This window comes from Eucyclogobius newberryi, unplaced genomic scaffold (assembly GCF_026437365.1).
Source record: "Eucyclogobius newberryi isolate DKJ021-1_F unplaced genomic scaffold, fEucNew1.0.hap1 SCAF_50, whole genome shotgun sequence".
Lineage (NCBI taxonomy): Eukaryota > Metazoa > Chordata > Actinopteri > Gobiiformes > Gobiidae > Eucyclogobius > Eucyclogobius newberryi.
This window is the reverse complement of record NW_027316168.1, coordinates 98,895-123,579: the sequence shown is the minus strand read 5'-3', so window position 1 is coordinate 123,579 and position 24,685 is coordinate 98,895. Positions and strand designations below refer to the sequence as shown.

The following is a 24,685-nucleotide window of genomic DNA, read 5'->3' as shown; positions in this document are numbered from 1 at the left end:
TTTTTTTTTTGACGGGTGAAAAAGTGTGAAAATGCTCACAGCACCTGGTATTCCCAGGCGGTGTTCCATCCAAGTACTAACAAGGCCCAACCCCGCTTGGCTTCCGAGATCAAACGAGATCGGGCTGTTCCAGGGTGGTATGGCCGTGAGCGAAATGTTCCAGGTCAAAACTCGTATAAATGGCTTTTTTTGCATCAAACACTGTCTTTTCGTGAAGAGTACCTTCACGCCACTTGCTCGGTCAAAATTGGGATATCTCAATGAAAAACTTCTTTTTTTTTTTTTGACAGGTGAAAAAGTGTGAAAATGCTCACAGCACCTGGTATTCCCAGGCGGTCTCCCATCCAAGTACTAACCAGGCCCAACCCTGCTTGGCTTCCGAGATCAGACGAGATCGGGCTGGTCCAGGGTGGTATGGCCGTGAGCGAAATGTTCCAGGTCAAAACGGCCTTTTTTATATCAAACACTGTCTTTTCGTGAAGAGTACCTTCACGCCACTTGCTCGGTCAAAATTGGGATATCTCAATGAAAAACTTCTTTTTTTTTTTTTGACGGGTGAAAAAGTGTGAAAATGCTCACAGCACCTGGTATTCCCAGGCGGTGTTCCATCCAAGTACTAACAAGGCCCAACCCCGCTTGGCTTCCGAGATCAAACGAGATCGGGCTGGTCCAGGGTGGTATGGCCGTGAGCGAAATGTTCCAGGTCAAAACGGCCTTTTTTATATCAAACACTGTCTTTTCGTGAAGAGTACCTTCACGCCACTTGCTCGGTCAAAATTGGGATATCTCAATGAAAAACTTCTTTTTTTTTTTTTGACGGGTGAAAAAGTGTGAAAATGCTCACAGCACCTGGTATTCCCAGGCGGTGTTCCATCCAAGTACTAACAAGGCCCAACCCCGCTTGGCTTCCGAGATCAAACGAGATCGGGCTGTTCCAGGGTGGTATGGCCGTGAGCGAAATGTTCCAGGTCAAAACTCGTATAAATGGCTTTTTTTGCATCAAACACTGTCTTTTCGTGAAGAGTACCTTCACGCCACTTGCTCGGTCAAAATTGGGATATCTCAATGAAAAACTTCTTTTTTTTTTTTTGACAGGTGAAAAAGTGTGAAAATGCTCACAGCACCTGGTATTCCCAGGCGGTCTCCCATCCAAGTACTAACCAGGCCCAACCCTGCTTGGCTTCCGAGATCAGACGAGATCGGGCTGGTCCAGGGTGGTATGGCCGTGAGCGAAATGTTCCAGGTCAAAACGGCCTTTTTTATATCAAACACTGTCTTTTCGTGAAGAGTACCTTCACGCCACTTGCTCGGTCAAAATTGGGATATCTCAATGAAAAACTTCTTTTTTTTTTTTTGACGGGTGAAAAAGTGTGAAAATGCTCACAGCACCTGGTATTCCCAGGCGGTCTCCCATCCAAGTACTAACAAGGCCCAACCCCGCTTGGCTTCCGAGATCAAACGAGATCGGGCTGGTCCAGGGTGGTATGGCCGTGAGCGAAATGTTCCAGGTCAAAACGGCCTTTTTTATATCAAACACTGTCTTTTCGTGAAGAGTACCTTCACGCCACTTGCTCGGTCAAAATTGGGATATCTCAATGAAAAACTTCTTTTTTTTTTTTTGACGGGTGAAAAAGTGTGAAAATGCTCACAGCACCTGGTATTCCCAGGCGGTGTTCCATCCAAGTACTAACAAGGCCCAACCCCGCTTGGCTTCCGAGATCAAACGAGATCGGGCTGTTCCAGGGTGGTATGGCCGTGAGCGAAATGTTCCAGGTCAAAACTCGTATAAATGGCTTTTTTTGCATCAAACACTGTCTTTTCGTGAAGAGTACCTTCACGCCACTTGCTCGGTCAAAATTGGGATATCTCAATGAAAAACTTCTTTTTTTTTTTTTGACAGGTGAAAAAGTGTGAAAATGCTCACAGCACCTGGTATTCCCAGGCGGTCTCCCATCCAAGTACTAACCAGGCCCAACCCTGCTTGGCTTCCGAGATCAGACGAGATCGGGCTGGTCCAGGGTGGTATGGCCGTGAGCGAAATGTTCCAGGTCAAAACGGCCTTTTTTATATCAAACACTGTCTTTTCGTGAAGAGTACCTTCACGCCACTTGCTCGGTCAAAATTGGGATATCTCAATGAAAAACTTCTTTTTTTTTTTTTGACGGGTGAAAAAGTGTGAAAATGCTCACAGCACCTGGTATTCCCAGGCGGTCTCCCATCCAAGTACTAACAAGGCCCAACCCCGCTTGGCTTCCGAGATCAAACGAGATCGGGCTGGTCCAGGGTGGTATGGCCGTGAGCGAAATGTTCCAGGTCAAAACGGCCTTTTTTATATCAAACACTGTCTTTTCGTGAAGAGTACCTTCACGCCACTTGCTCGGTCAAAATTGGGATATCTCAATGAAAAACTTCTTTTTTTTTTTTTTTTTTTTTTTTTGACAGGTGAAAAAGTGTGAAAATGCTCACAGCACCTGGTATTCCCAGGCGGTCTCCCATCCAAGTACTAACCAGGCCCAACCCTGCTTGGCTTCCGAGATCAGACGAGATCGGGCTGGTCCAGGGTGGTATGGCCGTGAGCGAAATGTTCCAGGTCAAAACGGCCTTTTTTATATCAAACACTGTCTTTTCGTGAAGAGTACCTTCACGCCACTTGCTCGGTCAAAATTGGGATATCTCAATGAAAAACTTCTTTTTTTTTTTTTGACGGGTGAAAAAGTGTGAAAATGCTCACAGCACCTGGTATTCCCAGGCGGTGTTCCATCCAAGTACTAACAAGGCCCAACCCCGCTTGGCTTCCGAGATCAAACGAGATCGGGCTGGTCCAGGGTGGTATGGCCGTGAGCGAAATGTTCCAGGTCAAAACTCGTATAAATGGCTTTTTTTGCATCAAACACTGTCTTTTCGTGAAGAGTACCTTCACGCCACTTGCTCGGTCAAAATTGGGATATCTCAATGAAAAACTTCTTTTTTTTTTTTTTTTTTTTTTTTTGACAGGTGAAAAAGTGTGAAAATGCTCACAGCACCTGGTATTCCCAGGCGGTCTCCCATCCAAGTACTAACCAGGCCCAACCCTGCTTGGCTTCCGAGATCAGACGAGATCGGGCTGGTCCAGGGTGGTATGGCCGTGAGCGAAATGTTCCAGGTCAAAACGGCCTTTTTTATATCAAACACTGTCTTTTCGTGAAGAGTACCTTCACGCCACTTGCTCGGTCAAAATTGGGATATCTCAATGAAAAACTTCTTTTTTTTTTTTTGACGGGTGAAAAAGTGTGAAAATGCTCACAGCACCTGGTATTCCCAGGCGGTGTTCCATCCAAGTACTAACAAGGCCCAACCCCGCTTGGCTTCCGAGATCAAACGAGATCGGGCTGGTCCAGGGTGGTATGGCCGTGAGCGAAATGTTCCAGGTCAAAACGGCCTTTTTTATATCAAACACTGTCTTTTCGTGAAGAGTACCTTCACGCCACTTGCTCGGTCAAAATTGGGATATCTCAATGAAAAACTTCTTTTTTTTTTTTTGACGGGTGAAAAAGTGTGAAAATGCTCACAGCACCTGGTATTCCCAGGCGGTGTTCCATCCAAGTACTAACAAGGCCCAACCCCGCTTGGCTTCCGAGATCAAACGAGATCGGGCTGTTCCAGGGTGGTATGGCCGTGAGCGAAATGTTCCAGGTCAAAACTCGTATAAATGGCTTTTTTTGCATCAAACACTGTCTTTTCGTGAAGAGTACCTTCACGCCACTTGCTCGGTCAAAATTGGGATATCTCAATGAAAAACTTCTTTTTTTTTTTTTGACAGGTGAAAAAGTGTGAAAATGCTCACAGCACCTGGTATTCCCAGGCGGTCTCCCATCCAAGTACTAACCAGGCCCAACCCTGCTTGGCTTCCGAGATCAGACGAGATCGGGCTGGTCCAGGGTGGTATGGCCGTGAGCGAAATGTTCCAGGTCAAAACGGCCTTTTTTATATCAAACACTGTCTTTTCGTGAAGAGTACCTTCACGCCACTTGCTCGGTCAAAATTGGGATATCTCAATGAAAAACTTCTTTTTTTTTTTTTGACGGGTGAAAAAGTGTGAAAATGCTCACAGCACCTGGTATTCCCAGGCGGTGTTCCATCCAAGTACTAACAAGGCCCAACCCCGCTTGGCTTCCGAGATCAAACGAGATCGGGCTGGTCCAGGGTGGTATGGCCGTGAGCGAAATGTTCCAGGTCAAAACGGCCTTTTTTATATCAAACACTGTCTTTTCGTGAAGAGTACCTTCACGACACTTGCTCGGTCAAAATTGGGATATCTCAATGAAAAACTTCTTTTTTTTTTTTTGACGGGTGAAAAAGTGTGAAAATGCTCACAGCACCTGGTATTCCCAGGCGGTGTTCCATCCAAGTACTAACAAGGCCCAACCCCGCTTGGCTTCCGAGATCAAACGAGATCGGGCTGTTCCAGGGTGGTATGGCCGTGAGCGAAATGTTCCAGGTCAAAACTCGTATAAATGGCTTTTTTTGCATCAAACACTGTCTTTTCGTGAAGAGTACCTTCACGCCACTTGCTCGGTCAAAATTGGGATATCTCAATGAAAAACTTCTTTTTTTTTTTTTGACGGGTGAAAAAGTGTGAAAATGCTCACAGCACCTGGTATTCCCAGGCGGTCTCCCATCCAAGTACTAACAAGGCCCAACCCCGCTTGGCTTCCGAGATCAAACGAGATCGGGCTGGTCCAGGGTGGTATGGCCGTGAGCGAAATGTTCCAGGTCAAAACGGCCTTTTTTATATCAAACACTGTCTTTTCGTGAAGAGTACCTTCACGCCACTTGCTCGGTCAAAATTGGGATATCTCAATGAAAAACCTCTTTTTTTTTTTTTTTTTTTTTTTTTTTGACAGGTGAAAAAGTGTGAAAATGCTCACAGCACCTGGTATTCCCAGGCGGTCTCCCATCCAAGTACTAACCAGGCCCAACCCTGCTTGGCTTCCGAGATCAGACGAGATCGGGCTGGTCCAGGGTGGTATGGCCGTGAGCGAAATGTTCCAGGTCAAAACGGCCTTTTTTATATCAAACACTGTCTTTTCGTGAAGAGTACCTTCACGCCACTTGCTCGGTCAAAATTGGGATATCTCAATGAAAAACTTCTTTTTTTTTTTTTGACGGGTGAAAAAGTGTGAAAATGCTCACAGCACCTGGTATTCCCAGGCGGTGTTCCATCCAAGTACTAACAAGGCCCAACCCCGCTTGGCTTCCGAGATCAAACGAGATCGGGCTGGTCCAGGGTGGTATGGCCGTGAGCGAAATGTTCCAGGTCAAAACGGCCTTTTTTATATCAAACACTGTCTTTTCGTGAAGAGTACCTTCACGCCACTTGCTCGGTCAAAATTGGGATATCTCAATGAAAAACTTCTTTTTTTTTTTTTGACGGGTGAAAAAGTGTGAAAATGCTCACAGCACCTGGTATTCCCAGGCGGTGTTCCATCCAAGTACTAACAAGGCCCAACCCCGCTTGGCTTCCGAGATCAAACGAGATCGGGCTGTTCCAGGGTGGTATGGCCGTGAGCGAAATGTTCCAGGTCAAAACTCGTATAAATGGCTTTTTTTGCATCAAACACTGTCTTTTCGTGAAGAGTACCTTCACGCCACTTGCTCGGTCAAAATTGGGATATCTCAATGAAAAACTTCTTTTTTTTTTTTTGACAGGTGAAAAAGTGTGAAAATGCTCACAGCACCTGGTATTCCCAGGCGGTCTCCCATCCAAGTACTAACCAGGCCCAACCCTGCTTGGCTTCCGAGATCAGACGAGATCGGGCTGGTCCAGGGTGGTATGGCCGTGAGCGAAATGTTCCAGGTCAAAACGGCCTTTTTTATATCAAACACTGTCTTTTCGTGAAGAGTACCTTCACGCCACTTGCTCGGTCAAAATTGGGATATCTCAATGAAAAACTTCTTTTTTTTTTTTTGACGGGTGAAAAAGTGTGAAAATGCTCACAGCACCTGGTATTCCCAGGCGGTGTTCCATCCAAGTACTAACAAGGCCCAACCCCGCTTGGCTTCCGAGATCAAACGAGATCGGGCTGGTCCAGGGTGGTATGGCCGTGAGCGAAATGTTCCAGGTCAAAACGGCCTTTTTTATATCAAACACTGTCTTTTCGTGAAGAGTACCTTCACGACACTTGCTCGGTCAAAATTGGGATATCTCAATGAAAAACTTCTTTTTTTTTTTTTGACGGGTGAAAAAGTGTGAAAATGCTCACAGCACCTGGTATTCCCAGGCGGTGTTCCATCCAAGTACTAACAAGGCCCAACCCCGCTTGGCTTCCGAGATCAAACGAGATCGGGCTGTTCCAGGGTGGTATGGCCGTGAGCGAAATGTTCCAGGTCAAAACTCGTATAAATGGCTTTTTTTGCATCAAACACTGTCTTTTCGTGAAGAGTACCTTCACGCCACTTGCTCGGTCAAAATTGGGATATCTCAATGAAAAACTTCTTTTTTTTTTTTTGACGGGTGAAAAAGTGTGAAAATGCTCACAGCACCTGGTATTCCCAGGCGGTCTCCCATCCAAGTACTAACAAGGCCCAACCCCGCTTGGCTTCCGAGATCAAACGAGATCGGGCTGGTCCAGGGTGGTATGGCCGTGAGCGAAATGTTCCAGGTCAAAACGGCCTTTTTTATATCAAACACTGTCTTTTCGTGAAGAGTACCTTCACGCCACTTGCTCGGTCAAAATTGGGATATCTCAATGAAAAACTTTTTTTTTTTTTTTTTTTTTTTTTTTTGACAGGTGAAAAAGTGTGAAAATGCTCACAGCACCTGGTATTCCCAGGCGGTCTCCCATCCAAGTACTAACCAGGCCCAACCCTGCTTGGCTTCCGAGATCAGACGAGATCGGGCTGGTCCAGGGTGGTATGGCCGTGAGCGAAATGTTCCAGGTCAAAACGGCCTTTTTTATATCAAACACTGTCTTTTCGTGAAGAGTACCTTCACGCCACTTGCTCGGTCAAAATTGGGATATCTCAATGAAAAACTTCTTTTTTTTTTTTTGACGGGTGAAAAAGTGTGAAAATGCTCACAGCACCTGGTATTCCCAGGCGGTGTTCCATCCAAGTACTAACAAGGCCCAACCCCGCTTGGCTTCCGAGATCAAACGAGATCGGGCTGTTCCAGGGTGGTATGGCCGTGAGCGAAATGTTCCAGGTCAAAACGGCCTTTTTTATATCAAACACTGTCTTTTCGTGAAGAGTACCTTCACGCCACTTGCTCGGTCAAAATTGGGATATCTCAATGAAAAACTTCTTTTTTTTTTTTTGACGGGTGAAAAAGTGTGAAAATGCTCACAGCACCTGGTATTCCCAGGCGGTCTCCCATCCAAGTACTAACAAGGCCCAACCCCGCTTGGCTTCCGAGATCAAACGAGATCGGGCTGGTCCAGGGTGGTATGGCCGTGAGCGAAATGTTCCAGGTCAAAACGGCCTTTTTTATATCAAACACTGTCTTTTCGTGAAGAGTACCTTCACGCCACTTGCTCGGTCAAAATTGGGATATCTCAATGAAAAACTTCTTTTTTTTTTTTTGACGGGTGAAAAAGTGTGAAAATGCTCACAGCACCTGGTATTCCCAGGCGGTCTCCCATCCAAGTACTAACAAGGCCCAACCCCGCTTGGCTTCCGAGATCAAACGAGATCGGGCTGGTCCAGGGTGGTATGGCCGTGAGCGAAATGTTCCAGGTCAAAACGGCCTTTTTTATATCAAACACTGTCTTTTCGTGAAGAGTACCTTCACGCCACTTGCTCGGTCAAAATTGGGATATCTCAATGAAAAACTTCTTTTTTTTTTTTTTTTTTTTTTTTTGACAGGTGAAAAAGTGTGAAAATGCTCACAGCACCTGGTATTCCCAGGCGGTCTCCCATCCAAGTACTAACCAGGCCCAACCCTGCTTGGCTTCCGAGATCAGACGAGATCGGGCTGGTCCAGGGTGGTATGGCCGTGAGCGAAATGTTCCAGGTCAAAACGGCCTTTTTTATATCAAACACTGTCTTTTCGTGAAGAGTACCTTCACGCCACTTGCTCGGTCAAAATTGGGATATCTCAATGAAAAACTTCTTTTTTTTTTTTTGACGGGTGAAAAAGTGTGAAAATGCTCACAGCACCTGGTATTCCCAGGCGGTCTCCCATCCAAGTACTAACCAGGCCCAACCCTGCTTGGCTTCCGAGATCAGACGAGATCGGGCTGGTCCAGGGTGGTATGGCCGTGAGCGAAATGTTCCAGGTCAAAACGGCCTTTTTTATATCAAACACTGTCTTTTCGTGAAGAGTACCTTCACGCCACTTGCTCGGTCAAAATTGGGATATCTCAATGAAAAACTTCTTTTTTTTTTTTTGACGGGTGAAAAAGTGTGAAAATGCTCACAGCACCTGGTATTCCCAGGCGGTCTCCCATCCAAGTACTAACAAGGCCCAACCCCGCTTGGCTTCCGAGATCAAACGAGATCGGGCTGGTCCAGGGTGGTATGGCCGTGAGCGAAATGTTCCAGGTCAAAACGGCCTTTTTTATATCAAACACTGTCTTTTCGTGAAGAGTACCTTCACGCCACTTGCTCGGTCAAAATTGGGATATCTCAATGAAAAACTTCTTTTTTTTTTTTTGACGGGTGAAAAAGTGTGAAAATGCTCACAGCACCTGGTATTCCCAGGCGGTCTCCCATCCAAGTACTAACAAGGCCCAACCCCGCTTGGCTTCCGAGATCAAACGAGATCGGGCTGGTCCAGGGTGGTATGGCCGTGAGCGAAATGTTCCAGGTCAAAACGGCCTTTTTTATATCAAACACTGTCTTTTCGTGAAGAGTACCTTCACGCCACTTGCTCGGTCAAAATTGGGATATCTCAATGAAAAACTTCTTTTTTTTTTTTTTTTTTTTTTTTGACAGGTGAAAAAGTGTGAAAATGCTCACAGCACCTGGTATTCCCAGGCGGTCTCCCATCCAAGTACTAACCAGGCCCAACCCTGCTTGGCTTCCGAGATCAGACGAGATCGGGCTGGTCCAGGGTGGTATGGCCGTGAGCGAAATGTTCCAGGTCAAAACGGCCTTTTTTATATCAAACACTGTCTTTTCGTGAAGAGTACCTTCACGCCACTTGCTCGGTCAAAATTGGGATATCTCAATGAAAAACTTCTTTTTTTTTTTTTGACGGGTGAAAAAGTGTGAAAATGCTCACAGCACCTGGTATTCCCAGGCGGTCTCCCATCCAAGTACTAACCAGGCCCAACCCTGCTTGGCTTCCGAGATCAGACGAGATCGGGCTGGTCCAGGGTGGTATGGCCGTGAGCGAAATGTTCCAGGTCAAAACGGCCTTTTTTATATCAAACACTGTCTTTTCGTGAAGAGTACCTTCACGCCACTTGCTCGGTCAAAATTGGGATATCTCAATGAAAAACTTCTTTTTTTTTTTTTGACGGGTGAAAAAGTGTGAAAATGCTCACAGCACCTGGTATTCCCAGGCGGTCTCCCATCCAAGTACTAACAAGGCCCAACCCCGCTTGGCTTCCGAGATCAAACGAGATCGGGCTGGTCCAGGGTGGTATGGCCGTGAGCGAAATGTTCCAGGTCAAAACGGCCTTTTTTATATCAAACACTGTCTTTTCGTGAAGAGTACCTTCACGCCACTTGCTCGGTCAAAATTGGGATATCTCAATGAAAAACTTCTTTTTTTTTTTTTGACAGGTGAAAAAGTGTGAAAATGCTCACAGCACCTGGTATTCCCAGGCGGTCTCCCATCCAAGTACTAACCAGGCCCAACCCTGCTTGGCTTCCGAGATCAGACGAGATCGGGCTGGTCCAGGGTGGTATGGCCGTGAGCGAAATGTTCCAGGTCAAAACGGCCTTTTTTATATCAAACACTGTCTTTTCGTGAAGAGTACCTTCACGCCACTTGCTCGGTCAAAATTGGGATATCTCAATGAAAAACTTCTTTTTTTTTTTTTGACAGGTGAAAAAGTGTGAAAATGCTCACAGCACCTGGTATTCCCAGGCGGTCTCCCATCCAAGTACTAACCAGGCCCAACCCCGCTTGGCTTCCGAGATCAAACGAGATCGGGCTGGTCCAGGGTGGTATGGCCGTGAGCGAAATGTTCCAGGTCAAAACTCGTATAAATGGCTTTTTTTGCATCAAACACTGTCTTTTCGTGAAGAGTACCTTCACGCCACTTGCTCGGTCAAAATTGGGATATCTCAATGAAAAACTTCTTTTTTTTTTTTTGACGGGTGAAAAAGTGTGAAAATGCTCACAGCACCTGGTATTCCCAGGCGGTCTCCCATCCAAGTACTAACAAGGCCCAACCCCGCTTGGCTTCCGAGATCAAACGAGATCGGGCTGGTCCAGGGTGGTATGGCCGTGAGCGAAATGTTCCAGGTCAAAACGGCCTTTTTTATATCAAACACTGTCTTTTCGTGAAGAGTACCTTCACGCCACTTGCTCGGTCAAAATTGGGATATCTCAATGAAAAACTTCTTTTTTTTTTTTTGACGGGTGAAAAAGTGTGAAAATGCTCACAGCACCTGGTATTCCCAGGCGGTCTCCCATCCAAGTACTAACAAGGCCCAACCCCGCTTGGCTTCCGAGATCAAACGAGATCGGGCTGGTCCAGGGTGGTATGGCCGTGAGCGAAATGTTCCAGGTCAAAACGGCCTTTTTTATATCAAACACTGTCTTTTCGTGAAGAGTACCTTCACGCCACTTGCTCGGTCAAAATTGGGATATCTCAATGAAAAATTTCTTTTTTTTTTTTTGACAGGTGAAAAAGTGTGAAAATGCTCACAGCACCTGGTATTCCCAGGCGGTCTCCCATCCAAGTACTAACCAGGCCCAACCCTGCTTGGCTTCCGAGATCAGACGAGATCGGGCTGGTCCAGGGTGGTATGGCCGTGAGCGAAATGTTCCAGGTCAAAACGGCCTTTTTTATATCAAACACTGTCTTTTCGTGAAGAGTACCTTCACGCCACTTGCTCGGTCAAAATTGGGATATCTCAATGAAAAACTTCTTTTTTTTTTTTTGACAGGTGAAAAAGTGTGAAAATGCTCACAGCACCTGGTATTCCCAGGCGGTCTCCCATCCAAGTACTAACCAGGCCCAACCCCGCTTGGCTTCCGAGATCAAACGAGATCGGGCTGGTCCAGGGTGGTATGGCCGTGAGCGAAATGTTCCAGGTCAAAACTCGTATAAATGGCTTTTTTTGCATCAAACACTGTCTTTTCGTGAAGAGTACCTTCACGCCACTTGCTCGGTCAAAATTGGGATATCTCAATGAAAAACTTCTTTTTTTTTTTTTGACGGGTGAAAAAGTGTGAAAATGCTCACAGCACCTGGTATTCCCAGGCGGTCTCCCATCCAAGTACTAACAAGGCCCAACCCCGCTTGGCTTCCGAGATCAAACGAGATCGGGCTGGTCCAGGGTGGTATGGCCGTGAGCGAAATGTTCCAGGTCAAAACGGCCTTTTTTATATCAAACACTGTCTTTTCGTGAAGAGTACCTTCACGCCACTTGCTCGGTCAAAATTGGGATATCTCAATGAAAAACTTCTTTTTTTTTTTTTGACAGGTGAAAAAGTGTGAAAATGCTCACAGCACCTGGTATTCCCAGGCGGTCTCCCATCCAAGTACTAACCAGGCCCAACCCTGCTTGGCTTCCGAGATCAGACGAGATCGGGCTGGTCCAGGGTGGTATGGCCGTGAGCGAAATGTTCCAGGTCAAAACGGCCTTTTTTATATCAAACACTGTCTTTTCGTGAAGAGTACCTTCACGCCACTTGCTCGGTCAAAATTGGGATATCTCAATGAAAAACTTCTTTTTTTTTTTTTTGACGGGTGAAAAAGTGTGAAAATGCTCACAGCACCTGGTATTCCCAGGCGGTCTCCCATCCAAGTACTAACCAGGCCCAACCCTGCTTGGCTTCCGAGATCAGACGAGATCGGGCTGGTCCAGGGTGGTATGGCCGTGAGCGAAATGTTCCAGGTCAAAACGGCCTTTTTTATATCAAACACTGTCTTTTCGTGAAGAGTACCTTCACGCCACTTGCTCGGTCAAAATTGGGATATCTCAATGAAAAACTTCTTTTTTTTTTTTTGACGGGTGAAAAAGTGTGAAAATGCTCACAGCACCTGGTATTCCCAGGCGGTCTCCCATCCAAGTACTAACAAGGCCCAACCCCGCTTGGCTTCCGAGATCAAACGAGATCGGGCTGGTCCAGGGTGGTATGGCCGTGAGCGAAATGTTCCAGGTCAAAACGGCCTTTTTTATATCAAACACTGTCTTTTCGTGAAGAGTACCTTCACGCCACTTGCTCGGTCAAAATTGGGATATCTCAATGAAAAACTTCTTTTTTTTTTTTTTTTTTGACAGGTGAAAAAGTGTGAAAATGCTCACAGCACCTGGTATTCCCAGGCGGTCTCCCATCCAAGTACTAACCAGGCCCAACCCCGCTTGGCTTCCGAGATCAGACGAGATCGGGCGGGTCCAGGGTGGTATGGCCGTGAGCGAAATGTTCCAGGCCAAAACTCGTATAAATGGCTTTTTTGCATCAAACGCTGTCTTTTTGTGAAGAGTACCTTGTCTCCTACAGCTCCGACCATCACCTCGTCTCCTCCTACAGTTCCGACCATCACCTCGTCTCCTCCTACAGCTCCGACCATCACCTCGTCTCCTCCTACAGCTCCGACCATCACCTCGTCTCCTCCTGCAGCTCCGACCATCACCTCATCTCCTCCTACAGCTCCGACCATCACCTCATCTCCTCCTACAGCTCAAACCATCACCGTTTCTTACTCAGGACGCCCTGAGCAGCAGCAGCAGCAGCAGCAGCAGCAGCAGCAGCAGCCCAGAAGAAACCCTTTAAGGACTTTGTGGACACAGAGTTCTTCCAGAGGGAGCTGGAGGCCACAAGACAGAGTGGAAAAAGGAAGCAGCAGAAGAGGAAGAGATAGGAGTCACCTGCCCCAGGGAGAACGTGCAGGTTCTGCCCCAGGGAGAACGTGCAGGTTCTGCCCCAGGGAGAACGTGCAGGTTCTGCAAACTGGTGCTGAAGCAGGCCCTCACAGTCCTCACATCCACACATACTTCCCTGGACTCTATATATCTGTATATTTAATGTAAATACTACTGTCAAGTAATGAATGCTGTCTGAAGTGTAAATAAATGAAACTTAATATTTCTGGCATTTTCCCTGTCAATAAATATTCTTAAAAGTATATGTTATTGTGTTTTCTTATATAATAATACAATAATATTCCATACATGATTGAGATATCATATAATTAATAATATGAGTAAATGTTTTATTTCTCTGCAGAACATAAACTGAACACAGTGGTACAGTTCAGTGCTGCAGCGTTAGAGATGTGATAGTGTGACCTCTGACCCCTGCAGACTAAACACCAGAGTTTTCTGACCCACTCCAAGTTTATTTATGCAGAAGATGTGACGTGGGTAAATCTCTTAAGGTGAAGCAGAAATCACTATTTGTTAAACAATCAATATTTTCCATTGATGTAACAAGATTATTTATTTCAAATCTATTTGTAAACATTCTATTTAACAAAAAAAAACTCCTAAAAAATGAACTTTTAAACACTTTAAACATTTTTTTTTAAACCCAGAAAACTTGCAAATAAAATTAGTTGTTGAACAAATTAATTAACACCAAGTTAGATTAACTTATTTACAACTTTCTTCCACATCATCATCATCATCATCATCAGATGACTATTTGCAGGAGTCTCATTTACATATTAATTGTCTTTACACTCACAAAAAATATGTGTTAAGCTTCTGATGGTAAAATAAAGGTTGCTGTGGCGACCATCATGGTGTATTTATTGTGTTATTCAAATTGTACCGCTCTATTTGACGTTCCATTCCAGCTATTAAACATTTAAATTTTTCGTTTTGCTATTTGATGACGGTCCCTAAGCACTCGCCTCAGCTCCGGCTGAACGTTTGATGACGGTCCCTAAGCACTCGTCTCGGCTCCGGCTGAACGTTTGATGACGGTCCCTAAGCACTCGTCTCGGCTCTGCACATTCGGATCAGTGTAATTCGTTGCGCCCAAAATACGCATCTGATTGTTAAAAACGAGGTTGTGTCACTGCAGTGTAAATATGAATATTTTGGATGTGAATGATCTGCAAAGACTGTTGCGTTAAGGAGCTGTTGACCTCGGAAGTCTGAATCTGTGACGCTAACTTCACCGCACGTGGCTCCTCCCACTTTCAGACTCGTGGTCTGAGACAGCAGCGGGACTCGTCATGTCCACACATCCTACATGTGTCATGACGTTATTGACGCTCGATTGACGAGTGATCAGTACTTTTAGCCCTTTTTTCTGACGAACGCATCGCATCGCTTATTCTGAACCCTGCATTTAATGTTTGAACTCATAAACTTAATACATTTAAAGTTTTGATCCTTTGAAACGTTCCTCTTCTTCTGGGCACAGCAGGAATTGAACTCGGGTCTCTTGAGATGAATTTATCAATGAACACGAATCTCTGCATTCTGATTGGTTGGCCTTCATCACAGTGGCACATGGCACACAGGCTCATTCTGATTGGCTGGCGCTCTATGCCCACTATCCATGGCTGGCCCCCGCGGGTCGTGCCTGGTTAGTACTTGGATGGGAGACCGCCTGGGAATACCAGGTGCTGTGAGCTTTTATCTTCTTTTGTAAATCCTTCAACAGACAAAGAAACAAAGAAACACACTATGTGTGGATGTGTAGAAACTAAAGTGGAAAGAAAAACACAGTGAATTTGACTTTAAAATCACACATTTTTGTAAAAACTGTGATTTAGAATATGGACAGCAGAGGGAGCTGTCCTGCTACTTTTGTGCATTTAGAGAGTATTTTAGGCAAAAAATATAGGCAAGGCAAGGCAAGTTTATTTGTAGAGCACATTTCATACACAAGGCAATTCAAAGTGCTTCACAGCAGGAAAAATGCATTCAAATCACAAAGAAATTACAGAAACAGAAATACAATAAAATTAACTAAATTAAAAATTATCAATCCAACTGATTTTCTAAACTAATAAAATCACAAACAAAAGAGAAGAGTGCAAAGAAAAAATCCTTTCAGTCATATGCGCAGCTAAACAAAACAGTTTTTAGCTTAGATTTGAACATTGTCAGAGTAGAAGCCTGTCTCACATCTTCAGGAAGACTGTTCCAGATTTTAGCTGCATAAAACTGAAACGCAGATTCCCCATGTTTTGTCCTGACTCTGGGCACCAGCAAGAGGCCGGTCCCTGAGGTCCTCAGAGTCCGAGATGGTTCATATGGCACTAACATATCCAAGATGTACTTTGGTGCTAGGCCATGGAGAGACTTGTACACAAGCAGAGCTGCTTTAAAGTCTCTTCTCTGAGCCACAGGGAGCCAGTGCAGAGACCTGAGAACAGGACTAATGTGATCATACTTCCTGGTTCTAGTCAGGACCCGAGCAGCAGCGTTCTGGATGTACTGCAGCTGTTTTACAACTCGTTTGGAGAGGCCAGTGAGCAGGCCGTTACAGTAGTCTAATCTACTGGAGACAAACGCGTGGATAAGTCTCTCTAAATCTGGTTTTGACACTATATTTTTGATTTTGGCAATGTTTTTTAGATGGTAAAAAGCTGCTGATGTTATTGATTTGACGTGGCTATTAAAGTTCAAGTCTGAGTCCATTATTACCCCCAGATTTCTAATTTGGTTTGTAGGTTTTAGAGCGAGACTCTGGAGGTGACCGCTAACACTTTCTCTTTGTTTCTGTGGGCCAAAAACGATTATTTCAGTCTTGTCTGAGTTCAGCTGGAGAAAGTTGTTTTGCATCCACAAACTGATCTGTTGGATGCAGTGACAGAGTGAATCTACTGGTCCATAGTCACTTGCCGATAGTGAAACATAGATCTGAGTGTCGTCTGCATAATTGTGATAGGACACATTTTCACTGCGTATCAACTGACCTAACGGCAGCATGTAGAGGTTGAACAGAAGGGGACCCAGGACTGACCCTTGGGGCAGTCCACAGGTCAGGGTCATGTGGTCTGAGACACAGCTACCAATTTCAACAAAGTACTTCCTGTCTTCCAGATAGGACCTTAACCAGTTTAGGGCAGTGCCAGTGATGCCCACCCAGTCCTCTAGTCTCTGTAAGAGGATCCCATGATCGACAGTGTCAAAAGCAGCACTCAGATCTAACAGAATTAAGACTGAGGCTTTGCCCGTGTCAGTGTTCAGGCGGATATCATTTGTCACCTTGACAAGAGCAGTCTCAGTGCTGTGATGAGGTCTAAAACCTGACTGAAAAACATCAAATGAGTTGTTTATTAAGAGGAAATCTGTGAGCTGTTGGTAAACAACCTTTTCAAGGACTTTGCCCAAAAATGGCAGATTAGAGATGGGCCGGTAATGACTCAGTACTGCGGCATCAAGACTGCTCTTCTTTAGGAGAGGCTTTATGACCGCAGTTTTCAAAGACATTGGGAATGTTCCAGATTGAAGCGACATGTTAATTATGTGAGTGAATGGTGCTAACAAACTGTTCAGCACAGACTTTAGAAATCTGGTGGGTAACACATCAAGGCAGCATGTAGATGAACTCAGACTGGTGATGATCTCATGGACAGTTTTGTCAGTTACTGGTGCAAAGTGAGTTAGCTCTAAGTGTCTTGGTGGTTTTAGGGTAATTTTTTGCATTGTGGGATTTATAGCATTTTTAATGCCCTGAACTTTGTCATTAAAGAATAATGCAAACTCATTACACTTGGATGTGGAAATGAGTTCTAACGGCAGCTGAGCTGGAGGGTTTGTTAATCTGTTTACTGTGGCAAACAGGACACGCGAGTTGTTACTGCAGCTTCCAATTATTTCAGAAAAATATCTTTCCCTAGTTCTACATAAGATTAGGTTGTACATGTTCAGCTTTTCTTTGTAAATCTCTTTTTGAACCTGGAGCTTTGACTTGCGCCATTTCCGTTCGGCCCTGCGGCACTCCCTTTTCTGTGCCCTGACCGAATCATCATTTCTCCACGGCGCCTTCTGCTTATTTTTAACCATTTTAGCCTTTATAGGGGCGATGGTGTCCAGAACATTCAAAACACTAGATGTAACAGAGTTCAACAAATCATTTACATTAGAACATGAGACATTTTCAAAGTTTATCATTTCCATAAACAGTGCACCTGTGCCATCACTTATGTGACTCCTCTGAACAACTGCAGGACCAACCGGAGGTTGGGGAGAAACAGACAGGTCAAAGAAGACACAGAAATGATCAGACAGAGCAACATCGATCACATTAACATTTGAAATATTTACCCCCTTTGTAATTATGAGATCTAGAGTGTGTCCTTTGCTGTGGGTGGGGCCTCTCTGCTGTGGGTGGGGCCTCTCTGGCCTCTCTGCTGTGGGTGGGGACTCTCACATGCTGAGTAAGACTGAAGGTTTCAAGGACAGCATCAAGCTCTTTAGCGTTTCTGTCACAAATATTATCAACATGCACGTTGAAATTACCTGTAATGACCAAACCATCAAAGTCTGTGCATATGACTGAAAGCATCTCAGTAAAATCATCAATAAAACTTTGGCAGTGCTGGGGAGGCTTGTATAAAACAATGAAGAGAATGGATGGAGACCGTTTTAGCTCCATTTTAAAGGATACATACTCAAATGATGAAAACACCCCAAAAGACAACCTGTGGGTAATTATTTCATCTCTAAAGACAGCACAGACTCCACCCCCTTTTTTGTTTTCTCGTGTTTCAGATTCAAACTTAAAGTTGGGTGGAGCAGATTCTATCAGAACTACATTTCCTGTGTTTTTGTCAAGCCATGTTTCTGTTAAAAACATAAAATCAAGATTATAAGAAGAAATAAAATTATTAATTAAGAGAGATTTGTTACATAAGGATCTGACATTTAGCACAGCAAGTTTCAGACTAGTTTCAGTGGGACTGGGCTTTATCTTTTCACAGGGAATATGAATCACATTTCTCAGATTGGGCCTGACTCGCATTTTGTTTTTCCATCTGTGTGATGATGTGACTACAGAAATAGCACTAGGGGGGGCTCTTTTTACATAGGGCCCCGGGTTGGTTTGATTTTTAATGTGACAATAAGTCCCGGCAACGCTGAGACCCAGTGCATCCTAGCTATGGGAGATACCAGGTGAAAGGCGAGGTTGGATGGGTGGTGGGGCTTTTGTAGCCAAGGAGAGTTTGGGACCAGGTGAGAGGCGAGGGGGGATGGGTGGTGGGGCTTTTGTTGGTGTAGTCGGCTTGGCCAGGAAGAGTTGCTAAGTATTGACATAGCCCTTGATCTTGCTATATTGGGCGTGAGTGGAGCCATCTTAATGCCTGATTTGATCAGACTTTCAAAATGGCTGGGAAGGCCCATGGGTGAGAGTGGAGATGAGAAGGAGAATGATGAATCTTTAGTGGGAGTAGATGTTGCAGGGGGAACCCAGGGCTGGTGTGAAGGCAGGGGCGATGACAGGGATGTTGTTGGGCTTGTCACAGATGGGTCCAAGGCCTTTGAAGATTGTTCCTTTGCTGGAGGCGGTGGAGGTGAATGTGGAGCAGCTGGAGCTGAATCCTTTGCTGGTGGTGGTGGAGCAGCTGCTGATGAATCCTTTGGTGGAGGCTGAGGTTGTGATGCTTTTGATGTTGAAACATTGGCTCGGTCTCTGGCTGAGGGAGCAGGAATTCTTCTCTCATTCCTCTCTTCTCTAACTATCTGCTCAGGACCCTGTCCAGGCCCAGTCCAATGCCTCAGAGCGTGGAGCAGGTTCTCTGTCAGCACCCTCACTCCACCTCTGCATAGGTGGGGGCCATTTCTCTTAAACAGGTCCTCTCGTTTCCAGAATAGATAGAAGTTCTCAATGTAGTGTAGTCCTCTCGGGGGACACTCTTTGGACAGCCATGTGTTCAGCTGAAGAAGCCGGCTAAACTTGTTTATCCTCCTGTCGATGTTTGGAAGAGGTCCACTTATGAAAGTTTTGATTTCCATTTTATCAAGCACGTCGAATAACTTCAAGAAGTCTTTTTTCAAAACTTCAGTCTGTTCCCGCCGCATGTCCACTGCACCCACGTGCACAATCAGCTGTTTAGCTCCTCCATATTTAGCCATAATATTTGGAAGGAGTGACGTTATCTCAGAAACAGTGGCGCTTGGAAAAGAATGTGTGTTTATCTTTTCATGCGTCACGTGACTTATCGCCCCGTCTCCTATCAAAACAATATATATATTTTGAAGCTCGTTTGCCTCACACGCCAAAGGTCCCCGGCTCGAAACTGGGCAGAAGCACGCCCTCATGTGAAGACTTTCAAGGGTCCAGTTGAGTCGGGCCTCTTGCGGCCCAAATCCACTGGACCCTTGCAGCCCGACTCAACTGGACCCTTGAGGCCCAACTCAACTGGACACTTGAGGCCCGACTCAACTTGACCCTTGAGGCCAGACTCAACTGGACCCTCGACCGCCGCTCTTGCGGCCAGACTCAACTGGACCCTTGAGGCCCAACTCAACTGGGCCCTTGCGGCCCGACTCAACTGGGCTCTTGCGGCTTTTGGCGCAGGAGTCTGGGACCTTGCGGCCCGACTCAACTGGACCCTTGCGGCCCGACTCAACTGGACCCTTGAGACCAGACTCAACTGGACCCTCGACCGCCGCTCTTGCAGCCCGACACAACTGGACCCTTGAAGCCCGACTCAACTGGACCCTTGAAACCCGACTCAACTGTACCCTTGAAACCCGACTCAAATGGACCCTTGAGGCCCGACTCATCTGGGCCCTTGCGGCCCGACTCAAGTGGGCCCTTGCGGCCCGACTCAACTGGGCCCTTGCGGACCGACTCAACTGGGCCCTTGCGGCCCGACTCAACTGGGCTCTTGTGGCCCGACTAAACTGGGCTCTTGCGGCTCTTGCCGCAGGAGTCTAGGCTCTTGCGGCCCGACTCAACTGGGCTCTTGCCTCAGGAGTCTGGGCCCTTGCGGCCCGACTCATCTGTCAACTCAATTGGCATAGGTTGGTCGAAAAACAAGATGCAGTACCTATCCAAGATGCAGTACCTATCCAAGATGCACTACTTGGGACAAGATGCACTACTTGGGACAAGATGCACGACTACTACTACTACTAGAACTGGGCCCTTGCGGCCCGACTCAACCGACTCAACTGGGCCCTTGCGGCCCGACTCAACTGGGCTCTTGCGGCTCTTGCCCTAGGACTCTGGGCCCTTAGGGCCTTACTCAACTGGGCTCTTGCGGCCCGATTCAACTGGGCCCTTGCGGCCCGACTCAACTGGGCTCTTGCGGCCCGACTCAACTGGGCCCTTGCGGCCCGACTCAACTGGGCCCTTGCGGCCCGACTCAACCGGGCTCTTGCGGCCCGACTCAACTGTCAACTCAACTTTCATAGGTCGGTCGAAAAACTACAAGATGCAGTACCTATCCAAGATGCACAACTTGGGACAAGATGCACGACTACCACCACTACTACAACTGGGGCCTTGCGTACAGACTCAACTGGGCCCTTGCGGCCCGACTCAACTGGGCCCTTGCGGCCCGACTCAACTGGGTTCTTGCGGCCCGACTAAACAAGGCTCTTGCGGCTCTTGCCGCAGGAGTCTAGGCTCCTTCAGCCCGACTCAACTGGGCTCTTGCCTCAGGAGTCTGGGCCCTTGCGGCCCAAATCCACTGGACCCTTGCAGCCCGACTCAACTGGACCCTTGAGGCCCAACTCAACTGGACACTTGAGGCCCGACTCAACTTGACCCTTGAGGCCAGACTCAACTGGACCCTCGACCGCCGCTCTTGCGGCCAGACTCAACTGGACCCTTGAGGCCCAACTCAACTGGGCCCTTGCGGCCCGACTCAACTGGGCTCTTGCGGCTTTTGGCGCAGGAGTCTGGGACCTTGCGGCCCGACTCAACTGGACCCTTGCGGCCCGACTCAACTGGACCCTTGAGACCAGACTCAACTGGACCCTCGACCGCCGCTCTTGCAGCCCGACACAACTGGACCCTTGAAGCCCGACTCAACTGGACCCTTGAAACCCGACTCAACTGTACCCTTGAAACCCGACTCAAATGGACCCTTGAGGCCCGACTCATCTGGGCCCTTGCGGCCCGACTCAAGTGGGCCCTTGCGGCCCGACTCAACTGGGCCCTTGCGGACCGACTCAACTGGGCCCTTGCGGCCCGACTCAACTGGGCTCTTGTGGCCCGACTAAACTGGGCTCTTGCGGCTCTTGCCGCAGGAGTCTAGGCTCTTGCGGCCCGACTCAACTGGGCTCTTGCCTCAGGAGTCTGGGCCCTTGCGGCCCGACTCATCTGTCAACTCAATTGGCATAGGTTGGTCGAAAAACAAGATGCAGTACCTATCCAAGATGCAGTACCTATCCAAGATGCACTACTTGGGACAAGATGCACTACTTGGGACAAGATGCACGACTACTACTACTACTAGAACTGGGCCCTTGCGGCCCGACTCAACCGACTCAACTGGGCCCTTGCGGCCCGACTCAACTGGGCTCTTGCGGCTCTTGCCCTAGGACTCTGGGCCCTTAGGGCCTTACTCAACTGGGCTCTTGCGGCCCGATTCAACTGGGCCCTTGCGGCCCGACTCAACTGGGCTCTTGCGGCCCGACTCAACTGGGCCCTTGCGGCCCGACTCAACTGGGCCCTTGCGGCCCGACTCAACCGGGCTCTTGCGGCCCGACTCAACTGTCAACTCAACTTTCATAGGTCGGTCGAAAAACTACAAGATGCAGTACCTATCCAAGATGCACAACTTGGGACAAGATGCACGACTACCACCACTACTACAACTGGGGCCTTGCGTACAGACTCAACTGGGCCCTTGCGGCCCGACTCAACTGGGCCCTTGCGGCCCGACTCAACTGGGTTCTTGCGGCCCGACTAAACAAGGCTCTTGCGGCTCTTGCCGCAGGAGTCTAGGCTCCTTCAGCCCGACTCAACTGGGCTCTTGCCTCAGGAGTCTGGGCCCTTGCGGCCCGACTCATTTGGGCTCTTGCGGCTTTTGCCGAAGGGAGACTGGGCTCTTGCGGCCCGACTCAACCGGGCTCTTGCGGCCTGACTCAACTGGACCCTTGAGACCAGACTCAACTGGACCCTCGACCGCCGCTCTTGCAGCCCGACACAACTGGACCCTTGAAGCCCGACTCAACTGTACCCTTGAAACCCGACTCAAATGGACCCTTGAGGCCCGACTCATCTGGGCCCTTGCGGCCCGACTCAAGTGGGCCCTTGGGGCCCGACTCAACTGGGCCCTTGCGGACCGACTCAACTGGGCCCTTGCGGCCCGACTCAACTGGGCTCTTGTGGCCCGACTAAACTGGGCTCTTGCGGCTCTTGCCGCAGGAGTCTAGGCTCTTGCGGCCCGACTCAACTGTCAACTCAATTGGCATAGGTTGGTCGAAAAACAAGATGCAGTACCTATCCAAGATGCACTACTTGGGACAAGATGCACTACTTGGGACAAGATGCACGACTACTACTACTACTAGAACTGGGCCCTTGCGGCCCTACTCAACCGACTCAACTGGGCCCTTGCGGCCCGACTCAACTGGGCTCTTGCGGCTCTTGCCCTAGGACTCTGGGCCCTTAGGGCCTTACTCAACTGGGCTCTTGCGGCCCGATTCAACTGGGCCCTTGCGGCCCGACTCAACTGGGCTCTTGCGGCCCGACTCAACTGGGCCCTTGCGGCCCGACTCAACTGGGCCCTTGCGGCCCGACTCAACCGGGCTCTTGCGGCCCGACTCAACTGTCGACTCAACTTTCATAGGTCGGTCGAAAAACTACAAGATGCAGTACCTATCCAAGATGCACAACTTGGGACAAGATGCACGACTACCACCACTACTACAACTGGGGCCTTGCGTACAGACTCAACTGGGCCCTTGCGGCCCGACTCAACTGGGCCCTTGCGGCCCGACTCAACTGGGTTCTTGCGGCCCGACTAAACAAGGCTCTTGCGGCTCTTGCCGCAGGAGTCTAGGCTCCTTCAGCCCGACTCAACTGGGCTCTTGCCTCAGGAGTCTGGGCCCTTGCGGCCCGACTCATTTGGGCTCTTGCGGCTTTTGCCGAAGGGAGACTGGGCTCTTGCTGCCCGACTCAACCGGGCTCTTGCGGCCTGACTCAACTGGGCCCTTGCGGCCCGACTAAACTGGCCCCTTGCGGCCTGACTCAACCGGGCTCTTGCGGCCCGACTCAACTGGACTCTTGCGGCCCGACTCAACTGTCAACTCAACTGTCATAGGTCGGTCGAAAAACGAATTGGGACAAGATGCACTACTTGGGACAAAAATGCACTACTACTACTACCACAACCTGGCCCTTGCGGCCCGACTCAACCGACTCAACTGGGCCCTTGCTGCCCAACTCAACTGGGCCCTTGCGGCCCAACTCAACTGGGCCCTTGCGGCCCGACTCAACTGGACCCTTGCGGCCCCACTCAACTGGACCCTTGAGGTCCGACTCAACTGGACACTTAAGGCCCGACTCAACTGGACCCTTGAGGCCCGACTCAACTGGACCCTCGATCGCTGCTCTTGCGGCCCGACTCAACTGGACCCTTGAAACCCGACTCAAATGGACCCTTGAGGCCCGACTCAACTGGACCCTTGAGGCCCGACTCATCTGGACCCTTGAGGCCCGACTCAACTGGACCCTTGAAGCCGGACTCAACTGGACCCTTGAAGCCGGACTCAACTGGGTTCTTGCGGCCCGAATAAACTGGGCTATTGCGGCTCTTGCCGCAGGAGTCTAGGCTCCTTCAGCCCGACTCAACTGGGCTCTTGCCTCAGGAGTCTGGGCCCTTGCGGCCCGACTCATTTGGACCCTTGAGGCCCGACTCAACTGGACCCTTGAGGCCCGACTCATCTGGACCCTTGAGGCCCGACTCAACTGGACCCTTGAAGCCGGACTCAACTGGACCCTTGAAGCCGGACTCAACTGGACCCTTGAAACCCGACTCAACTGGAACCTTGAGGCCCGACTCAACTGGACCCTTGAGTCCCGACTCAACTGGACCCTTGAGGCCCGACTCAACTGGGCCCTTGAGGCCGGACTCAACTGGGCCCTTGCGGCCAGACTCATCTGGACCCTTGAGGCCCGACTCATCTGGACCCTTGAGGCCCGACTCAACTGGACCCTTGAAGCCCGACTCAACTGGACCCTTGAAGCCCGACCCTTGAAACCCGACTCAACTGGACCCTTGAAGCCCGACTCAACTGGACCCTTGAGGCCCGACTCAACTGGACCCTTGAGGACCGACTCAACTGGACCCTTGAGGCCCGACTCAACTGGGCCCTTGCGGCCCGACTGAACTGGGCTCTTGCGGCCCGACTCAACTGTCAACTCAACTTTCATAGGTCGGTCGAAAAACTACAAGATGCAGTACCTATCCAAGATGCACTACTTGGGACGAGATGCACTACTTGGGACAAGATTAACTACTTGGGACAAGATGGGCACTACTACTACTACTACTACTACATCTGGGCCCTCGCGGCCCGACTCAACCGAATCAACTGGGGCCTTGCGGCCCGACTCCACTGAACCAGGTGAAGCCCTCCTCTCTAGGATGCATGGTTTTGAAACAGTCTCGTAGTTTAAAATCCCTACACAAACCCTGCAATAAAACCGATGTTT

The 24,685-nt window shown here is 48.3% G+C and overlaps 33 non-coding genes and 14 pseudogenes across 33 annotated transcripts; all 47 read right to left on the bottom strand.

The window, feature by feature from the left end:
- Window positions 1-32: 32 nt before the first annotated feature.
- LOC140382660 (5S ribosomal RNA) lies at window positions 33-151 on the bottom strand (annotated as a pseudogene).
- A 156-nt stretch (window positions 152-307) lies between these two features.
- LOC140383056 (5S ribosomal RNA) lies at window positions 308-426 on the bottom strand. The gene has a single exon (XR_011932105.1). It is a non-coding gene; the product is annotated as a 5S ribosomal RNA (ribosomal RNA).
- Window positions 427-572: 146 nt separating this feature from the next.
- On the bottom strand, window positions 573-691 carry LOC140382860 (5S ribosomal RNA; annotated as a pseudogene).
- Window positions 692-837: 146 nt separating this feature from the next.
- Window positions 838-956, bottom strand: LOC140382659 (5S ribosomal RNA; annotated as a pseudogene).
- Window positions 957-1,112: 156 nt separating this feature from the next.
- Window positions 1,113-1,231, bottom strand: LOC140383055 (5S ribosomal RNA). Its single transcript, XR_011932104.1, has one exon. It is a non-coding gene; the product is annotated as a 5S ribosomal RNA (ribosomal RNA).
- Window positions 1,232-1,377: 146 nt separating this feature from the next.
- On the bottom strand, window positions 1,378-1,496 carry LOC140382503 (5S ribosomal RNA). Its single transcript, XR_011931918.1, has one exon. It is a non-coding gene; the product is annotated as a 5S ribosomal RNA (ribosomal RNA).
- A 146-nt stretch (window positions 1,497-1,642) lies between these two features.
- LOC140382658 (5S ribosomal RNA) lies at window positions 1,643-1,761 on the bottom strand (annotated as a pseudogene).
- A 156-nt stretch (window positions 1,762-1,917) lies between these two features.
- LOC140383054 (5S ribosomal RNA) lies at window positions 1,918-2,036 on the bottom strand. Its single transcript, XR_011932103.1, has one exon. It is a non-coding gene; the product is annotated as a 5S ribosomal RNA (ribosomal RNA).
- A 146-nt stretch (window positions 2,037-2,182) lies between these two features.
- Window positions 2,183-2,301, bottom strand: LOC140382502 (5S ribosomal RNA). The gene has a single exon (XR_011931917.1). It is a non-coding gene; the product is annotated as a 5S ribosomal RNA (ribosomal RNA).
- Window positions 2,302-2,459: 158 nt separating this feature from the next.
- On the bottom strand, window positions 2,460-2,578 carry LOC140383053 (5S ribosomal RNA). The gene has a single exon (XR_011932102.1). It is a non-coding gene; the product is annotated as a 5S ribosomal RNA (ribosomal RNA).
- A 146-nt stretch (window positions 2,579-2,724) lies between these two features.
- Window positions 2,725-2,843, bottom strand: LOC140382859 (5S ribosomal RNA; annotated as a pseudogene).
- Window positions 2,844-3,011: 168 nt separating this feature from the next.
- LOC140383051 (5S ribosomal RNA) lies at window positions 3,012-3,130 on the bottom strand. Its single transcript, XR_011932101.1, has one exon. It is a non-coding gene; the product is annotated as a 5S ribosomal RNA (ribosomal RNA).
- A 146-nt stretch (window positions 3,131-3,276) lies between these two features.
- LOC140382857 (5S ribosomal RNA) lies at window positions 3,277-3,395 on the bottom strand (annotated as a pseudogene).
- A 146-nt stretch (window positions 3,396-3,541) lies between these two features.
- LOC140382656 (5S ribosomal RNA) lies at window positions 3,542-3,660 on the bottom strand (annotated as a pseudogene).
- Window positions 3,661-3,816: 156 nt separating this feature from the next.
- On the bottom strand, window positions 3,817-3,935 carry LOC140383049 (5S ribosomal RNA). The gene has a single exon (XR_011932099.1). It is a non-coding gene; the product is annotated as a 5S ribosomal RNA (ribosomal RNA).
- Window positions 3,936-4,081: 146 nt separating this feature from the next.
- Window positions 4,082-4,200, bottom strand: LOC140382855 (5S ribosomal RNA; annotated as a pseudogene).
- Window positions 4,201-4,346: 146 nt separating this feature from the next.
- LOC140382655 (5S ribosomal RNA) lies at window positions 4,347-4,465 on the bottom strand (annotated as a pseudogene).
- Window positions 4,466-4,621: 156 nt separating this feature from the next.
- LOC140382501 (5S ribosomal RNA) lies at window positions 4,622-4,740 on the bottom strand. The gene has a single exon (XR_011931916.1). It is a non-coding gene; the product is annotated as a 5S ribosomal RNA (ribosomal RNA).
- A 160-nt stretch (window positions 4,741-4,900) lies between these two features.
- On the bottom strand, window positions 4,901-5,019 carry LOC140383048 (5S ribosomal RNA). Its single transcript, XR_011932098.1, has one exon. It is a non-coding gene; the product is annotated as a 5S ribosomal RNA (ribosomal RNA).
- Window positions 5,020-5,165: 146 nt separating this feature from the next.
- Window positions 5,166-5,284, bottom strand: LOC140382854 (5S ribosomal RNA; annotated as a pseudogene).
- A 146-nt stretch (window positions 5,285-5,430) lies between these two features.
- On the bottom strand, window positions 5,431-5,549 carry LOC140382654 (5S ribosomal RNA; annotated as a pseudogene).
- Window positions 5,550-5,705: 156 nt separating this feature from the next.
- On the bottom strand, window positions 5,706-5,824 carry LOC140383044 (5S ribosomal RNA). Its single transcript, XR_011932095.1, has one exon. It is a non-coding gene; the product is annotated as a 5S ribosomal RNA (ribosomal RNA).
- Window positions 5,825-5,970: 146 nt separating this feature from the next.
- LOC140382853 (5S ribosomal RNA) lies at window positions 5,971-6,089 on the bottom strand (annotated as a pseudogene).
- Window positions 6,090-6,235: 146 nt separating this feature from the next.
- Window positions 6,236-6,354, bottom strand: LOC140382653 (5S ribosomal RNA; annotated as a pseudogene).
- Window positions 6,355-6,510: 156 nt separating this feature from the next.
- LOC140382500 (5S ribosomal RNA) lies at window positions 6,511-6,629 on the bottom strand. Its single transcript, XR_011931915.1, has one exon. It is a non-coding gene; the product is annotated as a 5S ribosomal RNA (ribosomal RNA).
- Window positions 6,630-6,787: 158 nt separating this feature from the next.
- LOC140383034 (5S ribosomal RNA) lies at window positions 6,788-6,906 on the bottom strand. Its single transcript, XR_011932090.1, has one exon. It is a non-coding gene; the product is annotated as a 5S ribosomal RNA (ribosomal RNA).
- Window positions 6,907-7,052: 146 nt separating this feature from the next.
- On the bottom strand, window positions 7,053-7,171 carry LOC140382652 (5S ribosomal RNA; annotated as a pseudogene).
- A 146-nt stretch (window positions 7,172-7,317) lies between these two features.
- On the bottom strand, window positions 7,318-7,436 carry LOC140382499 (5S ribosomal RNA). Its single transcript, XR_011931914.1, has one exon. It is a non-coding gene; the product is annotated as a 5S ribosomal RNA (ribosomal RNA).
- Window positions 7,437-7,582: 146 nt separating this feature from the next.
- LOC140382498 (5S ribosomal RNA) lies at window positions 7,583-7,701 on the bottom strand. Its single transcript, XR_011931913.1, has one exon. It is a non-coding gene; the product is annotated as a 5S ribosomal RNA (ribosomal RNA).
- A 158-nt stretch (window positions 7,702-7,859) lies between these two features.
- Window positions 7,860-7,978, bottom strand: LOC140383029 (5S ribosomal RNA). Its single transcript, XR_011932089.1, has one exon. It is a non-coding gene; the product is annotated as a 5S ribosomal RNA (ribosomal RNA).
- A 146-nt stretch (window positions 7,979-8,124) lies between these two features.
- On the bottom strand, window positions 8,125-8,243 carry LOC140383016 (5S ribosomal RNA). Its single transcript, XR_011932087.1, has one exon. It is a non-coding gene; the product is annotated as a 5S ribosomal RNA (ribosomal RNA).
- A 146-nt stretch (window positions 8,244-8,389) lies between these two features.
- On the bottom strand, window positions 8,390-8,508 carry LOC140382495 (5S ribosomal RNA). Its single transcript, XR_011931911.1, has one exon. It is a non-coding gene; the product is annotated as a 5S ribosomal RNA (ribosomal RNA).
- Window positions 8,509-8,654: 146 nt separating this feature from the next.
- LOC140382494 (5S ribosomal RNA) lies at window positions 8,655-8,773 on the bottom strand. Its single transcript, XR_011931910.1, has one exon. It is a non-coding gene; the product is annotated as a 5S ribosomal RNA (ribosomal RNA).
- Window positions 8,774-8,930: 157 nt separating this feature from the next.
- On the bottom strand, window positions 8,931-9,049 carry LOC140383004 (5S ribosomal RNA). Its single transcript, XR_011932086.1, has one exon. It is a non-coding gene; the product is annotated as a 5S ribosomal RNA (ribosomal RNA).
- Window positions 9,050-9,195: 146 nt separating this feature from the next.
- On the bottom strand, window positions 9,196-9,314 carry LOC140382992 (5S ribosomal RNA). The gene has a single exon (XR_011932085.1). It is a non-coding gene; the product is annotated as a 5S ribosomal RNA (ribosomal RNA).
- Window positions 9,315-9,460: 146 nt separating this feature from the next.
- LOC140382493 (5S ribosomal RNA) lies at window positions 9,461-9,579 on the bottom strand. The gene has a single exon (XR_011931909.1). It is a non-coding gene; the product is annotated as a 5S ribosomal RNA (ribosomal RNA).
- A 146-nt stretch (window positions 9,580-9,725) lies between these two features.
- On the bottom strand, window positions 9,726-9,844 carry LOC140382979 (5S ribosomal RNA). Its single transcript, XR_011932084.1, has one exon. It is a non-coding gene; the product is annotated as a 5S ribosomal RNA (ribosomal RNA).
- A 146-nt stretch (window positions 9,845-9,990) lies between these two features.
- Window positions 9,991-10,109, bottom strand: LOC140382205 (5S ribosomal RNA). Its single transcript, XR_011931649.1, has one exon. It is a non-coding gene; the product is annotated as a 5S ribosomal RNA (ribosomal RNA).
- Window positions 10,110-10,265: 156 nt separating this feature from the next.
- LOC140382492 (5S ribosomal RNA) lies at window positions 10,266-10,384 on the bottom strand. Its single transcript, XR_011931908.1, has one exon. It is a non-coding gene; the product is annotated as a 5S ribosomal RNA (ribosomal RNA).
- A 146-nt stretch (window positions 10,385-10,530) lies between these two features.
- On the bottom strand, window positions 10,531-10,649 carry LOC140382491 (5S ribosomal RNA). Its single transcript, XR_011931907.1, has one exon. It is a non-coding gene; the product is annotated as a 5S ribosomal RNA (ribosomal RNA).
- Window positions 10,650-10,795: 146 nt separating this feature from the next.
- Window positions 10,796-10,914, bottom strand: LOC140382967 (5S ribosomal RNA). The gene has a single exon (XR_011932083.1). It is a non-coding gene; the product is annotated as a 5S ribosomal RNA (ribosomal RNA).
- A 146-nt stretch (window positions 10,915-11,060) lies between these two features.
- LOC140382204 (5S ribosomal RNA) lies at window positions 11,061-11,179 on the bottom strand. The gene has a single exon (XR_011931648.1). It is a non-coding gene; the product is annotated as a 5S ribosomal RNA (ribosomal RNA).
- Window positions 11,180-11,335: 156 nt separating this feature from the next.
- Window positions 11,336-11,454, bottom strand: LOC140382490 (5S ribosomal RNA). Its single transcript, XR_011931906.1, has one exon. It is a non-coding gene; the product is annotated as a 5S ribosomal RNA (ribosomal RNA).
- A 146-nt stretch (window positions 11,455-11,600) lies between these two features.
- LOC140382954 (5S ribosomal RNA) lies at window positions 11,601-11,719 on the bottom strand. Its single transcript, XR_011932081.1, has one exon. It is a non-coding gene; the product is annotated as a 5S ribosomal RNA (ribosomal RNA).
- A 147-nt stretch (window positions 11,720-11,866) lies between these two features.
- On the bottom strand, window positions 11,867-11,985 carry LOC140382942 (5S ribosomal RNA). Its single transcript, XR_011932080.1, has one exon. It is a non-coding gene; the product is annotated as a 5S ribosomal RNA (ribosomal RNA).
- Window positions 11,986-12,131: 146 nt separating this feature from the next.
- Window positions 12,132-12,250, bottom strand: LOC140382489 (5S ribosomal RNA). The gene has a single exon (XR_011931905.1). It is a non-coding gene; the product is annotated as a 5S ribosomal RNA (ribosomal RNA).
- Window positions 12,251-12,401: 151 nt separating this feature from the next.
- On the bottom strand, window positions 12,402-12,520 carry LOC140381801 (5S ribosomal RNA). Its single transcript, XR_011931284.1, has one exon. It is a non-coding gene; the product is annotated as a 5S ribosomal RNA (ribosomal RNA).
- Between the last annotated feature and the right edge of the window lie 12,165 nt (window positions 12,521-24,685).